The sequence below is a fragment of the Triticum urartu genome, chromosome 3A (assembly GCF_056163025.1).
Source record: "Triticum urartu cultivar PI428250 chromosome 3A, HENAU_Tu73, whole genome shotgun sequence".
Taxonomy (NCBI): Eukaryota; Viridiplantae; Streptophyta; class Magnoliopsida; order Poales; family Poaceae; genus Triticum; species Triticum urartu.
The window spans coordinates 90,684,646-90,699,188 of NC_141875.1; positions in this window are offsets into that span (position 1 = coordinate 90,684,646).

The window sequence follows — 14,543 nt, forward strand, 5'->3', positions numbered from 1 at the left end:
ACGCGTCTCCGGGGCGTGGCCCCCCCCTCACGGACGGCGATGACACGGTAGTAGACGTCCGCGGTAACGATGTGGCGTCAATATTACTAAATACTCGGAGCACGATAAAATCATGAGTTTTTTTGCACGACGTGGGCACATGTGCTATAGGAACGATGGTATTTTTTCAATATTTTTGGTGATGGAGAAGTATCCGAAAAATTCCCTCTACGCGGATTGCCCTTCGCGCCTCTACGGCTGTGGCCGGCGGCCTCCGGGGGCTAGCATGCCGCCAAATCTTGCGTAGGCGGCCTCTCACAAGTCTGGAAGTGCTGTGGTGGTTGCAAACGCCCGGCACGCGTGTCCGGGGTGTGCCCCCAATCACGGACGGCGCCGCCGCCGGCACCTAGAGGGGGAAACGGACGCGTCGGGTCTACACGGAGGGGATCTTGCTGTGGGTCTGGCCCCGATGTTGCTCCAAAGTGTTCCTATGGGCTGACCTAACACAACCGGTTGGGGAGGTCCACTGGTCAAAGCCCGTCCGTGCAAAGTCAAAGGGCTAGATCCCGTGGTCAAACGCTATAAGGTTAGGCGGGACGGGGGCACTGGGGGTAGCAATGCCACCGGAGCGTCGCACCGGGACCTCATACATGCGGGGTGGTGTGGTGGCATGTCCGAAGAGGCGGGACGCGTCTCCGGGGCGTGCCCCCCCCCTCACGGACGGCGATGACACGGTAGTAGAAGTTCTGCGGTAACGATGCGGCGTCAATATTACTAAATACTCGGAGCGCGATAAAATCATGAGTTTTTTTGCACGACGTGGGCACATGTGCTATAGGAACGATGGTATTTTTTCATAATTTTTGGTGATGGAGAAGTATCCGAAAAATTCCCTCTACGCGGATTGCCCTTCGCGCGTCTACGGCTCTGGCCGGCGGCCTCCGGGGGCTAGCATGCCGCCAAATCTTGCGTAGGCGGCCTCTCACAAGTCTGGAAGTGTTGTGGCGGTTGCAAACGCCCGGCACGCGTGTCCGGGGTGTGCCCCCCCTCACGGACGGCGCCGCCGCCGGCACCTGGAGGGGGAAACGGACGCGTCGGGTCTACACGGAGGGGATCTTGCTGTGGGTCTGGCCCGGATGTTGCTCCAAAGTGTTCCTTTGGGCTGACCAAACACAACCGGGTGGGGAGGTCCACTGGTCAAAACCCGTCCGTGCAAAGTCAAAGGGCTAGATCCCGTGGTCAAATGCTACAGGGTTAGGCGGGACGGGGGCACTGGGGTGTAGCAATGCCACCGGAGCGTCGCACCAGGCCCTCATACATGCGGGGTGGTGTGGTGGCATGTCCGAAGAGGCGGGACGCGTCTCCGGGGCGTGCCCCCCCCCTCACGGACGGCGATGACACGGTAGTAGACGTTCCGCGGTAACGATGTGGCGTCAATATTACTAAATACTCGGAGCACGATAAAATCATGAGTTTTTTTGCACGACGTGGGCACATGTGCTATAGGAACGATGGTATTTTTTCATAATTTTTGGTGATGGAGAAGTATCCGAAAAATTCCCTCTACGCGGATTGCCCTTCGCGCCTCTACGGCTGTGGCCGGCGGCCTCCGGGGCCTAGCATGCCGCCAAATCTTGCGTAGGCGGCCTCTCACAAGTCTGGAAGTGCTGTGGTGGTTGCAAACGCCCGGCACGCGTGTCCGGGGTGTGCCCCCAATCACGGACGGCGCCGCCGCCGGCACCTAGAGGGGGAAACGGACGCGTCGGGTCTACACGGAGGGGATCTTGCTGTGGGTCTGGCCCCGATGTTGCTCCAAAGTGTTCCTATGGGCTGACCTAACACAACCGGTTGGGGAGGTCCACTGGTCAAAGCCCGTCCGTGCAAAGTCAAAGGGCTAGATCCCGTGGTCAAACGCTACAAGGTTAGGCGGGACGGGGGCACTGGGGGTAGCAATGCCACCTGAGCGTCGCACCGGGACCTCATACATGCGGGGTGGTGTGGTGGCATGTCCGAAGAGGCGGGACGCGTCTCCGGGGCTTGGCCCCCCCCTCACGGACGGCGATGACACGGTAGTAGAAGTTCTGCGGTAACGATGCGGCGTCAATATTACTAAATACTCGGAGCGCGATAAAATCATGAGTTTTTTTGCACGACGTGGGCACATGTGCTATAGGAACGATGGTATTTTTTCATAATTTTTGGTGATGGAGAAGTATCCGAAAAATTCCCTCTACGCGGATTGCCCTTCGCGCGTCTACGGCTCTGGCTGGCGGCCTCCGGGGGCTAGCATGCCGCCAAATCTTGCGTAGGCGGCCTCTCACAAGTCTGGAAGTGTTGTGGCGGTTGCAAACGCCCGGCACGCGTGCCCGGGGTGTGCCCCCCCTCACGGACGGCGCCGCCGCCGGCACCTGGAGGGGGAAACGGACGCGTCGGGTCTACACGGAGGGGATCTTGCTATGGGTCTGGCCCGGATGTTGCTCCAAAGTGTTCCTATGGGCTGACCAAACACAACCGGGTGGGGAGGTCCACTGGTCAAAACCCGTCCGTGCAAAGTCAAAGGGCTAGATCCCGTGGTCAAATGCTACAGGGTTAGGCGAGACGGGGGCACTGGGGTGTAGCAATGCCACCGGAGCGTCGCACCAGGACCTCATACATGCGGGGTGGTGTGGTGGCATGTCCGAAGAGGCGGGACGCGTCTCCGGGGCGTGCCCCCCCCCCTCACGGACGGCGATGACACGGTAGTAGACGTTCCGCGGTAACGATGTGGCGTCAATATTACAAAATAGTCGGAGCACGATAAAATCATGAGTTTTTTTGCACGACGTGGGCACATGTGCTATAGGAATGATGGTATTTTTTCATAATTTTTGGTGATGGAGAAGTATCCGAAAAATTCCCTCTACGCGGATTGCCCTTCGCGCCTCTACGGCTGTGGCCGGCGGCCTCCGGGGGCTAGCATGCCGCCAAATCTTGCGTAGGCGGCCTCTCACAAGTCTGGAAGTGTTGTCGTGGTTGCAAACGCCCGGCACGCGTGTCCGGGGTGTGCCCCCCATCACGGACGGCGCCGCCGCCGGCACCTAGAGGGGGAAACGGACGCGTCGGGTCTACACGGAGGGGATCTTGCTGTGGGTCTGGCCCCGATGTTGCTCCAAAGTGTTCCTATGGGCTGACCTAACACAACCGGTTGGGGAGGTCCACTGGTCAAAGCCCGTCCGTGCAAAGTCAAAGGGCTAGATCCCGTGGTCAAACGCTACAAGGTTAGGCGGGACGGGGGCACTGGGGGTAGCAATGCCACCGGAGCGTCGCACCGGGCCCTCATACATGCGGGGTGGTGTGGTGGCATGTCTGAAGAGGCGGGACGCGTCTCCGGGGCGTGGCCCCCCCCTCACGGACGGCGATGACACGGTAGTAGAAGTTCTGCGGTAACGATGCGGCGTCAATATTACTAAATACTCGGAGCGCGATAAAATCATGAGTTTTTTTGCACGACGTGGGCACATGTGCTATACGAACGATGGTATTTTTTCATAATTTTTGGTGATGGAGAAGTATCCGAAAAATTCCCTCTACGCGGATTGCCCTTCGCGCGTCTACGGCTCTGGCCGGCGGCCTCCGGGGGCTAGCATGCCGCCAAATCTTGCGTAGGCGGCCTCTCACAAGTCTGGAAGTGTTGTGGCGGTTGCAAACGCCCGGCACGCGTGTCCGGGGTGTGCCCCCCCTCACGGATAGCGCCGCCGTCGGCACCTTGAGGGGGGAAACGGACGCGTCGGGTCTACACGGAGGGGATCTTGCTGTGGGTCTGGCCCGGATGTTGCTCCAAAGTGTTCCTATGGGCTGACCTAACACAACCGGGTGGGGAGGTCCACTGGTCAAAGCCCGTCCGTGCAAAGTCAAAGGGCTAGATGCCGTGGTCAAAAGCTACAGGGTTAGGCGGGACGAGGGCACTGGGGTGTAGCAATGCCACCGGAGCATCGCACCGGGCCCTCATACATGCGGGGTGGTGTGGTGGCATGTCCGAAGAGGCGGGACGCGTCTCCGGGGCGTGGCCCCCCCTCACGGACGGCGATGACACGGTAGTAGACGTTCTGCGGTAACGATGCGGCGTCAATATTACTAAATACTCGGACCGCGATAAAATCATGAGTTTTTTTGCACGACGTGGGCACATGTGCTATAGGAATGATGGTATTTTTTCATAATTTTTGGTGATGGAGAAGTATCCGAACAATTCCCTCTACGCGGATTGCCCTTCGCGCGTCTATGGCTGTGGCCGGCGGCCTCCGGGGGCTAGCATGCCGCCAAATCTTTTGTAGGCGGCCTCTCACAAGTCTGGAAGTGTTGTAGCGGTTGTAAACGCCCGGCACGCGTGCCCGGGGTCTGCCCCCCTCATGGACGGCGCCGCTGCCGGTACCTGGAGGGGGGAAACGGACGCGTCGGATCTACACGGAGGGGATCTTGCTGTGGGTCTGGCCCGGATGTTGCTCCAAAGTGTTCCTATGGGCTCACCTAACACAACCGGGTGGGGAGGTCCACTGGTCAAAGCCCGTCCGTGCAAAGTCAAAGGGCTAGATCCCGTGGTCAAACGCTACAGGGTTAGGCGGGACGGGGGCACTGGGGGGTAGCAATGCCACCGGAGCGTCGCACCGGTCCCTCATACATGCGGGGTGGTGTGGTGGCATGTCCGAAGAGGCGGGACGCGTCTCTGGGGCATGGCCCCCCCTCACGGACGGCGATGACACGGTAGTAGATGTTCTTTGGTAACGATGCGGCGTCAATATTACTAAATACTCAGAGCGCGATAAAATCATGAGTTTTTTTGCACGACGTGGGCACATGTGCTATACGAATGATGGTATTTTTTTCATAATTTTTGGTGATGGAGAAGTATCTGAAAAATTCCCTCTACGCGGATTGCCCTTCGCGCCTCTACGGCTATGGCCGGCGGCCTCCGAGGGCTAGCATGCCACCAAATCTTGCGTAGGCGGCCTCTCACAAGTCTGGAAGTGTTGTGGTGGTTGCAAACGCCCGGCACGCATGTCCGGGGTGTGCCCCCCTCACGGACGGCATCGCCGCCGGCACCTGGAGGGGGGAAACGGACGCGTCCGGTCTACACGGAGGGGATCTTGCTGTGGGTCTGGCCCGGATGTTGCTCCAAAGTGTTCCTATGGGCTGACCTAACACAACCGGGTGGGGAGGTCCACTGGTCAAAACCCGTCCGTGCAAAGTCAAAGGGCTAGATCCCGTGGTCAAATGCTACAGGGTTAGGCGGGACGGGGGCACTGGGGTGTAGCAATGCCACCGGAGCGTCGCACCAGGCCCTCATACATGCGGGGTGGTGTGGTGGCATGTCCGAAGAGGCGGGACGCGTCTCCGGGGCGTGCCCCCCCCTCACGGACGGCGATGACACGGTAGTAGACGTTCCGCGGTAACGATGCGGCGTCAATATTACTAAATACTCGGAGCGCGATAAAATCATGAGTTTTTTTGCACGACGTGGGCACATGTTCTATAGGAACGATGGTATTTTTCATAATTTTTGGTGATGGAGAAGTATCTGAAAAATTCCCTCTACGCGGATTGCCCTTCGCGAGTCTACGGCTGTGGCCGGCGGCCTCCGGGGGCTAGCATGCCGCCAAATCTTGCGTAGGCGGCCTCTCACAAGTCTGGAAGTGTTGTGGCGGTTGCAAACGCCCGGCACGCGTGTCCGGGGTGTGCCCCCCCCTCACGGACGGTGCCGCCGCCGGCACCTGAAGGGGGGAAATGGACGCGTCGGGTCTACACGGAGGGGATCTTGCTGTGCGTCTGGCCCGGATGTTGCTCCAAAGTGTTCCTATGGGCTGACCTAACACAACCGGGTGGGGAGGTCCACTGGTCAAAGCCCGTCCGTGCAAAGTCAAAGGGCTAGATCCTGTGGTCAAACGCTACAGGTTTAGGCGGGACGGGGGCACTGGGGGTAGCAATGCCACCGGAGCATCGCACCGGGCCCTCATACATGCGGGGTGGTGTGGTGGCATGTCCGAAGAGGCGGGACGCGTCTCCGGGGCGTGCCCCCCCCCCTCTCGGACGGCGATGACACGGTAGTAGACGTTCTGCGGTAACGATGCGGCGTCAATATTACTAAATACTCGGACCACGATAAAATCATGAGTTTTTTTGCACGACGTGGGCACATGTGCTATAGGAACGATGGTATTTTTTCATAATTTTTGGTGATGGAGAAGTATCCGAAAAATTCCCTCTACGCGGATTGCCCTTCGCGCCTCTACGGCTGTGGCTCACGGCCTCCGGGGGCTAGCATGCCGCCAAATCTTGCGTAGGCGGCCTCTTTCAAGTCTGGAAGTGTTGTGGCGGTTGCAAACGCCCGGCACACGTGTCCGGGGTGTGCCCCCCCTCTCACGGACGGCGCCGCCGCCGGCACCTGGAGGGGGGAAACGGACGCGTCGGGTCTACACGGAGGGGATCTTGCTATGGGTCTGGCCCGGATGTTGCTCCAAAGTGTTCCTATGGGCTGACCTAACACAACCGGGTGGGGAGGTCCACTGGTCAAAGCCCGTCTGTGCAAAGTCAAAGGGCTAGATCCCGTGGTAAAACGCTACGGGGTTAGGCGGGACGGGGGCACTGGGGGGTAGCAATGACACCGGAGCGTCGCACCGGGCCCTCAAACATACGGGGTGGTGTGGTGGCATGTCCGAAGAGGCGGGACGCGTCTCCGGGGCGTGGCCCCCCCCCCCTCACGGACGGCGATGACACGGTAGTAGACGTTCTGCGGTAACGATGTGGCGTCAATATTACTAAATACTCGGAGCGCGATAAAATCATGAGTTTTTTTGCACGACGTGGGCACATGTGCTATAGGAATGATGGTATTTTTTCATAATTTTTGGTGACGGAGAAGTATCTGAAAAATTTCCTCTACGCGGATTGCCCTTCGAGCGTCTATGGCTGTGGCCGGCGGCCTCCGGGGGCTAGCATGCCGCCAAATCTTGCGTAGGCGGCCTCTCACAAGTCTGAAAGTGTTGTGGCTGTTGCAAACGCCCGGCACGCGTGTCCGGGGTGTGCCCCCCCCCCTCACGGACGGCGCCGCCGCCGGCACCTAGAGGGGGGAAACGGACGCGTCGGGTCTACACGGAGGGGATCTTGCTGTGGGTCTAGCCCGGATGTTTCTCCAAAGTGTTCCCATGGGCTGACCTAACAAAACCGGGTGGGGAGGTCCACTGCTCAAAGCCCGTCCGTGCAAAGTCAAAGGGCTAGATCCCGTGGTCAAACCCTACAGGTTTAGGCGGGACGGGGGCACTGGGGGTAGCAATGCCACCGGAGCGTCGCACCGGGCCCCCATACATGCGGGGTGGTGTGGTGGCATGTCCGAAGAGGCGGGACGCGTCTCCGGGGCGTGGCCCCCCCTCACGGACGGCGATGACACGATAGTAGACGTTCTGCGGTAACGACGCGGCGTCAATATTACTAAATACTCGGACCGCGATAAAATCATTAGTTTTTTTTGCACGACGTGGGCACATGTGCTATAGGAACGATGGTATTTTTTCATATTTTTGGTGATGGAGAAGTATCCGAAAAATTCCCTCTACGCGGATTGCCCTTCGCGCGTCTACGGCTGTGGCCGGCGGCCTCCAGGGGTTAGCATGCCGCCAAATCTTGTGTAGGCAGCCTCTTACAAGTCTGGAAGTGTTGTGGCGGTTGCAAACGCCCGGCACGCGTGTCCGGGGTGTTCCCCCCCTCACGGACGGCGCCGCCGCCGGCACCTGGAGGGGGGAAACGGACGCGTTGGGTCTACACGGAGGGGATCTTGCTGTGGGTCTGGCCCGGGTGTTGCTCCAAAGTGTTCCTATGGGCTGACCTAACACAACCGGGTGGGGAGGTCCACTGGTCAAAGCCCGTCCGTGCAAAGTCAAAGGGCTAGATCCCGTGGTCAAACGTTACAGGGTTAGGCGGGACGGGGGCACTGGGGGTAGCAATTCCACCGGAGCGTCGCACCAGGCCCTCAAACATGCGGGATGGTGTGGCGGCATGTCCGAAGAGGCGGGACACGTCTCCGGGGCGTGGCCCCCCCCTCACGGACGGCGATGACACGGTAGTAGACGTTCTGCGGTAACGATGCGGCGTCAATATTACTAAATACTCGGACCATGATAAAATCATGAGTTTTTTTGCACGACGTGGGCACATGTGCTATAGGAATGATGGTATTTTTTCATAATTTTTGGTGATGGAGAAGTATCCGAAAAATTCCCTCTACGCGGATTGCCCTTCGCGCCTCCACGGCTGTGGCCGGCGGCCTCCGAGGGCTAGCATGCCGCCAAATCTTGCGTAGGCGGCCTCTCACAAGTCTGGAAGTGTTGTGGTGGTTGCAAACGCCCGGCACGCGTGTCCGAGGTGTGCCCCCCGTCACGGACGGCGTCGCCGCCGGCACCTGGAGGGGGGAAACGGACGCGTCCGGTCTACACGGAGGGGATCTTGCTGTGGGTCTGGCCCGGATGTTGCTCCAAAGTGTTCCTATGGGCTGACCTAACACAACCGGGTGGGGAGGTCCACTGGTCAAAGCCCGTCCGTGCAAAGTCAAAGGGCTAGATCCCGTGGTCAAATGCTACAGGGTTAGGTGGGACGGGGGCACTGGGGGTAGCAATGCCACCGGAGCGTCGCACCGGGCCCTCATACATGCGGGGTGGTGTGGTGGCATGTCCGAAGAGGCGGGACGCGTCTCTGGGGCGACATGGGCACATGTGCTATAGGAACGATGGTATTTTTTCATAATTTTTGGTGATGGAGAAGTATCCGAAAAATTCCCTCTACGCGGATTGCCCTTCGCGCGTCTACGGCTGTGGCCGGCGGCCTCCGGGGGCTAGCATGCCGCCAAATCATGCGTAGGCGGCCTCTCACAAGTCTGGAAGTGTTGTGGCGGTTGCAAATGCCCGGCACGCGTGTCCGGGGTGTGCCCCCCCTCACGGACGACGCCGCCGCCCGCACCTGGAGGGGGGAAACGGACGCGTCCGGTCTACACGGAGGGGATCTTGCTGTGGGTCTGGCCCGGATGTTGCTCCAAAGTGTTCCTATGGGCTGACCTAACACAACCGGGTGGGGAGGTCCACTGGTCAAAGCCCGTCCGTGCAAAGTCAAACGGCTAGATCCCGTGGTCAAACGCTACAGGGTTAGGCGGGACGGGGGCACTGGGGGGTAGCAATTGCACCCGAGCGTCGCACCGGGCCCTCATACATGCGGGGTAGTGTGCTGGCATGTCCGAAGAGGCGGGACGCGTCTCCGGGGCGTGGCCCCCCCTCACGGACGGCGATGACACGATAGTAGACGTTCTGCGGTAACGATGCGGCGTCAATATTACTAAATACTCGGACCGCGATAAAATCATGAGTTTTTTTGCACGACGTGGGCACATGTGCTATAGGAACGATGGTATTTTTTCATAATTTTTGGTGATGGAGAAGTATCCGAAAAATTCCCTCTACGCGGATTGCCCTTCGCGCCTCTACGGCTGTGGCTCACGGCCTCCGGGGGCTAGCATGCCGCCAAATCTTGCGTAGGCGGCCTCTTACAAGTCTGGAAGTGTTGTGGCGGTTGCAAACGCCCGGCACGCGTGTCCGGGGTGTGCCCCCCCTCTCACGGATGGCGCCGCCGCCGGCACCTGGAGGGGGGAAACGGACGCGTCGGGTCTACACGGAGGGGATCTTGCTATGGGTCTGGCCCGGATGTTGCTCCAAAGTGTTCCTATGGGCTGACCTAACACAACCGGGTGGGGAGGTCCACTGGTCAAAGCCCGTCTGTGCAAAGTCAAAGGGCTAGATCCCGTGGTCAAACGCTACAGGGTTAGGCGGGACGGGGGCACCGGGGGGTAGCAATGGCACCGGAGCGTCGCACCGGGCCCTCAAACATGCGGGGTGGTGTGGTGGCATGTCCGAAGAGGCGGGACGCGTCTCCGGGCGTGCCCCTCCCCTCTCGGACGGCGATGACACGGTAGTAGACGTTCTGCGGTAACGATGCGGCGTCAATATTACTAAATACTCGGACCGCGATAAAATCATGAGTTTTTTTGCACGACGTGGGCACATGTGCTATAGGAACGATGGTATTTTTTCATAATTTTTGGTGATGGAGAAGTATCCGAAAAATTCCCTCTACGCGGATTGCCCTTCGCGCCTCTACGGCTGTGGCTCACGGCCTCCGGGGGCTAGCATGCCGCCAAATCTTGCGTAGGCGGCCTCTTTCAAGTCTGGAAGTGTTGTGGCGGTTGCAAACGCCCGGCACGCGTGTCCGGGGTGTGCCCCCCCTCTCACGGACGGCGCCGCCGCCGGCACCTGGAGGGGGGAAACGGACGCGTCGGGTCTACACGGAGGGGATCTTGCTATGGGTCTGGCCCGGATGTTGCTCCAAAGTGTTCCTATGGGCTGACCTAACACAACCGGGTGGGGAGGTCCACTGGTCAAAGCCCGTCTGTGCAAAGTCAAAGGGCTAGATCCCGTGGTAAAACGCTACAGGGTTTGGCGGGACGGGGGCACTGGGGGTAGCAATAACACCGGAGCGTCGCACCGGGCCCTCAAACATGCGGGGTGGTGTGGTGGCATGTCCGAAGAGGCGGGACGCGTCTCCGGGGCGTGCCCCCCCCCCCCCTCACGGACGGCGATGACACGGTAGTAGACGTTCTGCGGTAACGATGTGGCGTCAATATTACTAAATACTCGGAGCGCGATAAAATCATGAGTTTTTTTGCACGACGTGGGCACATGTGCTATAGGAACGATGGTATTTCTTCATAATTTTTGGTGACGGAGAAGTATCTGAAAAATTTCCTCTATGCGAATTGCCCTTCGAGCGTCTATGGCTGTGGCCGGCGGCCTCCGGGGGCTAGCATGCCGCCAAATCTTGCGTAGGCGGCCTCTCACAAGTCTGGAATTGTTGTGGCGGTTGCAAACGCCCGGCAGGCGTGTCCGGGGTGTGCCCCCCCCCTCACGGACGGCGCCGCCGCCGGCACCTGTAGGGGGGAAACGGACGCGTCGGGTCTACACGGAGGGGATCTTGCTGTGGGTCTGGCCCGGATGTTTCTCCAAAGTGTTCCTATGGGCTGACATAACACAACCGGGTGGGGAGGTCCACTGGTCAAAGCCCGTCCGTGCAAAGTCAAAGGGCTAGATCCCGTGGTCAAACGCTACAGGTTTAGGCGGGACGGGGGCACTGGGGGTAGCAATGCCACCGGAGCGTCGCACCGGGCCCCCATACATGCGGGGTGGTGTGGTGGCATGTCCGAAGAGGCGGGACGCGTCTCCGGGGCGTGGCCCCCCCTCACGGACGGCGATGACACGATAGTAGACGTTCTGCGGTAACGACGCGGCGTCAATATTACTAAATACTCGGACCGCGATAAAATCATGAGTTTTTTGCACGACGTGGGCACATGTGCTATAGGAACGATGGTATTTTTTTCATAATTTTTGGTGATGGAGAAGTATCTGAAAAATTCCCTCTACGCGGATTGCCCTTCGCGCGTCTACGGCTGTGGCTGGCGGCCTCCATGGGCTAGCATGCCGCCAAATCTTGCGTAGGCGGCCTCTCACAAGTCTGGAAGTGTTGTGGCGGTTGCAAACGCCCGGCACGCGTGTCCGGGGTGTGCCCCCCCCCTCACGGATAGCGCCGCCGCCGGCACCAGGAGGGGGGAAACGGACACGTCGGGTCTACACGGAGGGGATCTTGCTGTGGGTCTGGCCCGGATGTTGCTCCAAAGTGTTACTATGGGCTGACCTAACACAACCGGGTGGGGACGTCCACTGGTCAAAGCCCGTCCGTGCAAAGTCAAAGGGCTAGATCCCGTGGTCAAACGCTACAGGTTTAGGCGGGACGGGGGCACTGGGGGTAGCAATGCCACTGGAGCGTCGCACCGGGCCGTCATACATGCGCGTGGTGTGGTGGCATGTCCGAAGAGGCGGGACGCGTCTCCGGGGCATGGCCCCCCCTCACGGACGGCGATGACACGGTAGTAGACGTTCTGCGGTAACGATGCAGCGTCAATATTACTAAATACTTGGACCGCGATAAAATCATTAGTTTTTTTGCACGACGTGGCACATGTGCTATAGGAACGATGGTATTTTTTCATAATTTTTGGTGATGGAGAAGTATCCGAAAAATTCCCTCTACGCGGATTGCCCTTCGCGCGTCTACGGCTGTGGCCGGCGGCCTCCGGGGGCTAGCATGCCGCCAAATCTTGCGTAGGCGGCCTCTTACAAGTCTGGAAGTGTTGTGGCGGTTGCAAACGCCCGGCACGCGTGTCCGGGGTGTGCCCCCCCCTCACGGACGGCGTCGCCGCCGGCACCTGGAGGGGGGAAACGGACGTGTCGGGTCTACACGGAGGGGATCTTGCTGTGGGTCTGGCCCGGATGTTGCTCCAAAGTCTTCCTATGGGCTGACCTAACACAACAGGGTGGGGAAGTCCACTGGTCAAAGCCCATCCGTGCAAAGTCAAAGGGCTAGATCCCGTGGTCAAACGCTACAGGGTTAGGCGGGACGGGGGCACTGGGGGTAGCAATGCCACCGGAGCGTCGCACCGGGCCCTCATACATGCGCGTGGTGTGGTGGCATGTCCGAAGAGGCGGGACGTGTCTCTGGGGCGTGCCCCCCCCCTCACGGACGGCGATGACACGGTAGTAGACGTTCCGCGGTAACGATGTGGCGTCAATATTACTAAATACTCAGAGCGCGATAAAATCATGAGTTTTTTTGCATGAAGTGGGCACATGTGCTATAGGAACGATGGTATTTTTTCATAATTTTTGGTGATGGAGAAGTATCCGAAAAATTCCCTCTACGCGGATTGCCCTTCGCGCCTCTACGGCTGTGGCCGGCGGCCTCCGGGGGCTAGCATGCCGCCAAATCTTGCGTAGGCGGCCTCTCACAAGTCTGGAAGTGTTGTGGTGGTTGCAAACGCCCGGCACGCGTGTCTGGGGTGTGCCCCCCCTCACGGACGGCGCCGCCGCCGGCACCTGGAGGGGGAAACGGACGCGTCGGGTCTACACGAAGGGGATCTTGCTGTGGGTCTGGCCCGGATGTTGCTCCAAAGTGTTCCTATGGGCTGACCTAACACAACCGGGTGGGGAGGTCCACTGGTCAAACGCCGTCCGTGCAAAGTCAAAGGGCTAGATCCCGTGGTCAAACGCTACAAGGTTAGGCGGGACGGGGGCACTGGGGGTAGCTATGCCACCGGAGCGTCGCACCGGGCCCTCATACATGCGGGGTGGTGTGGTGGCATGTCCGAAGAGGCGGGACGCGTCTCCGGGGCTTGGCCCCCCCTCACGGACGGCGATGACACGGTAGTAGAAGTTCTGCGGTAACGATGCGGCGTCAATATTACTAAATACTCGGAGCGCGATAAAATCATGAGTTTTTTTGCACGACGTTGGCACATGTGCTATAGGAACGATGGTATTTTTTCATAATTATTGGTGATGGAGAAGTATCCGAAAAATTCCCTCTACGCGGATTGCCCTTCGCGCGTCTACGGTTGTGGCCGGCGGCCTCCGGGGGCTAGCATGCCGCCAAATCTTGCGTAGGCGGCCTCTTACAAGTCTGGAAGTGTTGTGGCGGTTGCAAACGCCCGGCACGCGTGTCCGGGGTGTGCCCCCCCCTCACGGACGGCGTCGCCGCCGGCACCTGGAGGGGGAAACGGACGCGTCGGGTCTACACGGAGGGGATCTTGCTGTGGGTCTGGCCCGGATGTTGCTTCAAAGTGTTCCTATGGGCTGACCTAACACAACCGGGTGGGGAGGTCCACTGGTCAAAGCCCGTCCGTGCAAAGTCAAAGGGCTAGATCCCGTGGTCAAACGCTACAGGGTTAGGCGGGACGGGGGCACTGGGGTACCAATGCCACAGGAGCGTCGCACCGGGCCCTCATACATGCGGGGTGGTGTGGTGGCATGTCCGAAGAGGCGGGACACGTCTCCGGGGCGTGCCCCCCCCTCACGGACGGCGATGACACGGTAGTAGACGTTCTGCGCTAACGATGCGGCGTCAATATTACTAAATACTCGGAGCGCGATAAAATCATGAGTTTTTTTGCACGACGTGGGCACATGTGCTATAGGAACGATGGTATTTTTTCATAATTTTTGGTGATGGAGGAGTATCCGAAAAATTCCCTCTACGCGGATTGCCCTTCGCGCGTCTACGGCTGTGGCCGGCGGCCTCCGGGGGCTAGCTTGCCGCCAAATCTTGCGTAGGCTGCATCTCACAAGTCTGGAAGTGTTGTGGCGGTTGCAAACGCCCAGCACGCGTGTCCGGGGTGTGCCCCCCTCACGGACGGCGCCGCCGCCGGCACCTGGAGGGGGGAAACGGACGCGTCGGGTCTACACGGAGGGGATCTTGCTGTGGGTCTGGCCCGGATGTTGCTCCAAAGTGTTCCTATGGGCTGACCAAACACAATCGGGTGGGGAGGTCCACTGGTCAAAGCCTGTCCGTGCAAAGTCAAAGGGCTAGATCCCGTGGTCAAACGCTACAGGGTTAGGCGGGACGGGGGCACTGGGGTGTAGCAATGCCACCGGAGCGTCGCACCG